We start from the raw sequence: 6,441 nt of genomic DNA, 5'->3' as shown, positions 1-6,441 counted from the left end.
CTGGAAATATGAGCCTGGACAGTGATTGATAAAAAGGGCTGGATGGATGAATGGATAGATAGAGAGAGATCTATCTATCTATCTATCTTGTTCTATGTGTATCCAACAGCAAACAGGTGCAGCATTCAGCAACCCTCCGATCTCTCCTTGACCCTGATAAAGAGCGGTGTGGCCCCTGAAATACGTTGCCTCTAAGCCTGATTATTGTGCTTATGGAAATTTGAGATCTATTCATGCGGATTTGGATAGTGCTATGCATGTATGATGTGTATCCAACAATAAATAGGTGCAGAATTTAGCGGCCCTCTGATCTCTCGTAGGCCCTGATGAAGAGCTGCGTGGCCCCTAAAAAATGTTGTCGCTTGTGCCCAGTTAGTGTGCAGACTTGGATAGTGATATATGATGTTTCTAATTTCTCAGTCACCCTATGGCCCTATCGGACATAAGGTGACCCTAGACATAAGACCCCTTGGTGACGCCGGTACAGGAGTACCCCTCATCCTTCCAAAGACTCTGTGTGTCCCGGGTCATTCCGTTACAGCCAACAACAGGGCTTTCACACTGGAGCGGTCCGCTAGCAGGACGGTAAAACAAAAGTCCTGCTAGCCGCATTTTTGTAGCGGTGTGTATACCGCTGCTGCCCATTGAAATCAAAGGGACAGCACGGCTATACCTGCTACAGCAGCGCATTGCGGGTGGTTTTTAACCCTTTTTCTCGGGCGCTAGCGGGGCTGAAACGTGCCGCAAATCCGCCCATAGCGTCGGAGGTAAAAATGGCGGCATTTATACCACCAACGCTATGGGCGGCTCAGTGTGAAAGTGCCCTAAGACCCGCTGCAAAAATGTGATTTTACTGGGATTGTGGCGCAGTTTATAAAGGACCTGTGACTAAAAAACTGCCCCAAAAACTCGGGTGCGTTTTTACTGCATTTTTGCCGTGTTTTTTTTTTTTTTTTTGCATTGGTTTCAATGGGAAGGCATTTTTGATGTGTTTTGTTTTTTATTTTATTTTTAAGTTTCTAAACTCTCTTTAGTTCCTCTTGATAAAGGTCCACCACTCTCTTGTGACGGTGCGACTGCTACAGACCAACATTGGACTGTTATCTGCGTTTATAACCTTCTGTGTGATGTTTTGTTACCAAAAATAAAAAATATAATTTTGTATTTTTATCTGATTTTTGCATTTATTTATTTAAATTCTTTTTATTAAGCTTAAAGTGGTTGGTAACCCTCTCTGCCAAGTTGCACCTACAGGTAAGCCTAGATTAAGGCTTACCTGTAGGCGTTTGCAATATCTCCTAAACCTACACGGTTTAGGAGATATTTGCCAAAAGAATACGCCGTTGCGGCGCTCCGAGAATGCCGGTTTTCTCAATGGGATCTGCCGGCTTTGGCGGCTCCCGCGCGGAGTGACGTCATCGCCGCTCCGGCCAATCGCAGCGATACCCGAAAGCAACCTTTCCGAAGAGATGTCTGCGGCCAGAGGGGGAGATGAGGATGGCTTCGGGGGCTTCGATCTAAGGTAAGTAATGCCTAATGAGCTAGTATGCTAGTCATACTAGCTCATTATGCCTTTGTCTTGCAGGGTTTTTTTTTTTTTAACCACTTAAGACCCGGACCTTTAGGCAGCTAAAGGACCTGGCCAGTTTTTGCGATTCGGCACTGCGTCGCTTTAACTGACAATTGCGCGATCGTGCGACGTGGCTCCCAAACAAAAATTGGGGTCCTTTTTTTCCCACAAATAGAGCTTTCTTTTGGTGGTATTTGATCACCTCTGCGGTTTTTATTTTTTGCGCTATAAACAAAAATAGAGCGACAATTTTGAAAAAAATGCAATATTTTTTACTTTTTGCTGTAATAAATATCCCCCAAAAATATATATAAAAAAAAAAATTCCTCAGTTTAGGCCGATACGTATTCTTCTACATATTTTTGGTAAAAAAAATCGCAATAAGCGTTTATCGGTTGGTTTGCGCAAAATTTATAGCGTTTACAAAATAGGGGATAGTTTTATTGCATTTTTATAATTTTTTTTTTTTACTACTAATGGCGGCGATCAGCGTTTTTTTCGTGACTGCGTCATTATGGCGGACACTTCGGAAACTTTTGACACATTTTTGGGACCATTGTCATTTTCACAGCAAAAAATGCATTTAAAATGCACTGATTACTGTGAAAATGACGATTGCAGTTTGGGAGTTAACCACAAGGGGGCGCTGATGGGGTTATGTATGACCTCATCTGTGTTTCTAACTGTAGGGGGGTGTGGCTGTAGGTGTGACGTCATCTATTGTGATTCCCTATATAAGGGATCACACGATCGATGACGGCGCCACAGTGAAGAACGGGGATGCTGTGTTTACACACGGCTCTCCCCGTTCTTCAGCTCCGAACGATCGTGGGACTCCATCGGCGATCGGTCCCGCGGCCACGGAGCTTCGGACCGGGTCGCGTGCCCGCGACCCCACGGCTAGGCTTAAAGGGCAACGTACATATACGTTGGATGTGCCATTCTGCCGACGTATATCGGCGTGAAGGGGTCCTTAAGTGGGGCAACCCAACTTGCAGCGCGACTTTGCAAGACAACTTCAGCGTGACTTGGAGCAACTTACAACGCGACTTAAAGTTGCCTCCAGTACAGGCGACTTTGGCTGTGGCCAATCACAGAAGAATCGGCTCTGTGGGAGGGAGGGGTTTGCCTGAGAAAAATATTTTCTCCTCCTGTAAAGTTGCTTCAGTTAGGACACTGATCTGACTTTGGAGGCGACTTCCATTGAAATCAATGGGTACAAGTTGCCTAGAAGTCGCCTTGAAGTAGTCCAGGAACCTTTTCTGAAGTTGGAGCGACGATGTCTGATGTTGCGCGACTTGGGGAGCGTCAAAAGTCAGATCTCAAGTCGCGGTAGTGTTGAAAGGACTCTAAAAGGTAAATGTTACATCAACAAAGCCTATTGGGCATTCCCAGGCAATCGAATCGAAAACAAGGTAAAAGCAACAAAAACACAAAAAAACATTGGGCTAGATTCATGTACGAGATACGACGGCGTATCTCCAGATACGCCGTCGTATCTCTGAGTTGCGGTGTCGTATCTATGCGCCTGATTCATAGAATCAGTTACGCATGGATATCCCTAAGATCCGACCGGCGTAAGTGTCTTACACCGTCGTATCTTGGGCTGCATATTTACGCTGGCCGCTAGGTGGCGCTTCCGCCGATTTACGCAAGGAATATGCTAATTGGGTAGATACGCCGATTCACAAACGTACGTACGCCCGGCGCATTTTTTTACGTCGTCTACGTTGGGCTTTTTCCGGCGTAAGGTTGCTCCTGCTATATGAGGCGTACGCAATGTTAAGTATGGACGTCGTTCCCGCGTCAAATTTTGAAATTTTTGCGTAAGTTGTTTGCGAATAGGGTTGGACGTCATTTACGTTCACGTCTAAAGCATTGACGATTTGCGGCGGAATTTCGAGCATGCGCACTGGGATTCTTTTACGAACGGCGCATGCGCCGTTCGTTAAAAAGCGTCAAATACGTGGGGTCACACTAAATTTTAAATAAAACACGCCCACATCATCCAAATTTGAATTAGGCGGGCTTACGCCGGAGCACATACGTTACGCCGCCGTAACTTAGGGCGCAAGTTCTTTTTGAATACGGAACTTGCGCCCTAATTTACGGCGACGTAACGTATCGGAGATACGTTACGCCCGCACAACATTACGCGGGGCTATCTGAATCTAGCCCATTATTCTAAACCTATCGAACATGTTTTTTTATAACCAAGGCCTAAGACTAGGGTTGTCCCGATACCGATGCTAGTATCGGTATGGGCACCAATACCGAGCATTTTCCCGAGTACTTGTACTCGGGCAAATGCTCCGATGCTTCGCCCAATAAGTCAGTGGTGATCGGTACGTGGGGGAGTTACAAGCTTCTCCCCCCGCGGTTTCAGCTGCTTTAGTGAGGCCCCCTCTGTGCTGCTGCTGCTGTCCCCCTCTGTGCTGCTGCTGTCCCCCTCTGTGCTGCTGCTGTCCCCCTCTGTGCTGCTGCTGTCCCCCTCTGTGCTGCTGCTGTCCCCCTCTGTGCTGCTGCTGCCCCCCTCTGTGCTGCTGCTGCCCCTCTCTGTGCTGCTGCCCCTCTCTGTGCTGCTGCCCCCCTCTGTGCTGCTGCTGCTGCCCCCCTCTGTGCTGCTGCTGCTGCCCCCCTCTGTGCTGCTGCCCCCCTCTGTGCTGCTGCCCCCCTCTGTGCTTCTGCCCCCCTCTGTGCTGCTGCCCCCCTCTGTGCTGCTGCTGCTGCCCCCCTCTGTGCTGCTGCTGCTGCCCCCTTCTGTGCTGCTGCTGCCCCCTTCTGTGCTGCTGCTGCCCCCCTCTGTGCTGCTGCTGCGCCCCTCTGTGCTGCTGTTGCTGCTGCCCCCCTCTGTGCTGCTGTTGCTGCTGCCCCCCTCTGTGCTGCTGTTGCTGCTGCCCCCCTCTGTGCGCTGCGCCGATTGCAGAAACCCGCACAGATGTCTCTCTAATCGCGTCTCTATATTCCTGCTAGTTCAGCTGAACCTAAAGCCCAGAATGCAAAATGCCTGCAGAAAAATATCTCCGCATTTTTAACCTTGAGCTCTCAAACCAGCTCTTCCTCTTTTTTATAGAACTTTCCATCATTTTTTTTTTTTTTCTTGTGTCATTTCTGTAAAAGCTTCTCTGAAATCGGCTTTTATGATGGAACCTTTTACCAAATAACTCAAATCGCTCTTGACCTTCTAAACGTCACTCACTTAACCCTCTATAGGGAGGATATTATAGTTAAAACGCCTTTTACCTCTCACTTACTACTTAACGAAAATTCGGAAATTCGTTAATTCCGAATTTTCGTAATAACAAATTTAGAATTTCTGAATTTTCGGACTTGGAAATACGAAAATTTTTCATTTTTTTTCTACATTTTCAAATTTTTTAAATTTCGCATTTTTTATTTTTCGAATTTTGAAATTTCGCATTTTTTATTTTTCGAATTTTGAAATTTCCCATTTTTTAATTTTCGAATAGAAAATTCGAAAAATAAAAAATTCAAAAATGATAAAAACCGGAATATTTGGAATTTAAGAAATTCGAAAATAAAAACAAAACGAAATTTCGAAATCTAAAGTTCGAAAATCTAAAATTCGAAAATGGGAAATTTGCAAATTTTTTTAATTTCCGAGAAAAAAAAAATCGCACCGCCAAACAGACACTGCTCCATGACACACAGCGGAAGATGCACGCTGTGTGTGAGATACAAGAGGAGGAGAAGGAGAGCGCTGCAGCCTCGGCTCAAAGTGGCGCCAGGGCAGTCCAGCCCTGCCGCTCTCTCTGTGTCCTTCGGCTGACAGTTTCCTGGCTGATCGCTTCAGTCAGGAAACGGTCAGCCTGGTTCACCCCCGCTCCTCACTCGCCCTGCACTAAATTCCACTCGCAAAATGCGAGCGAGTGTAATTTTTGAGGGCTGTCCTAAAACCTACCCTAATTTCTAGTGCTTCCCAAAAAAAAAATGTAATATAATATTATGTGTATTCAAGAAGGCCCCCTACCCAAGAAGTCCCCCTACCCAAGAAGTCCCCCTACCCAAGAAGTCCCCCTACCCAAGAAGTCCCCCTACCCAAGAAGGCCCCCTACCCAAGAAGGCCCCCTACCCAAGAAGTCCCCCTACTCAAGAAGGCCCCCTACTCAAGAAGGCCCCCTACTCAAGAAGTCCCCCTACCCAAGAAGTCCCCCTACCCAAGAAGTCCCCCTACCCAAGAAGTCCCCCTACCCAAGAAGTCCCCCTACCCAAGAAGGCCCCCTACCCAAGAAGGCCCCCCTACCCAAGAAGGCCCCCTACCCAAGAAGGCCCCCTACCCAAGAAGGCCCCCTACTCAAGAAGGCCCCCTACTCAAGAAGTCCCCCTAGAAGTCCCCCTACTCAAGAAGGCCCCCTACCCAAGAAGGCCCCCTACCCAAGAAGGCCCCCTACTCAAGAAGGCCCCCTACTGGTCACAGTGTATGAAACAGACAACCAGAGGAGATGTGGTTGAACATGTTCTCCCACCAATGATCTCCACACATTGAGAACCCTCACCGATCTGCCCATTTTACCGACCCGTTATAATTTCAACATCAACAAACAGGGTACGTTTACACAAAAATCCTTATTTTAACACCCTACTGATAATCCAAATTTTAAACCTTGGCCCGTGACGCTTCTTTCTTATTTATTTTAAACAAAAACTCTTTCTGCGTTAATTTCTTTATCTGCCCAGATCCTCCCATCTCACTATTCCTCTAAAAATCGTTTCCTCAAAAATACTTCATAATCAATAAGACGACCATGAAATATCTTCGCACTCGCTACAGCAAACTTTACTACTCTAACGGCGCATACACACAATCATTTTTCAGCATGAAAAAAAACATAGTTTTTCAGCATGTCGAA

The sequence above is a fragment of the Rana temporaria genome, chromosome 11, assembly GCF_905171775.1.
Source record: "Rana temporaria chromosome 11, aRanTem1.1, whole genome shotgun sequence".
NCBI lineage: Eukaryota > Metazoa > Chordata > Amphibia > Anura > Ranidae > Rana > Rana temporaria.
Note: the sequence above shows the minus strand (reverse complement) of the source record.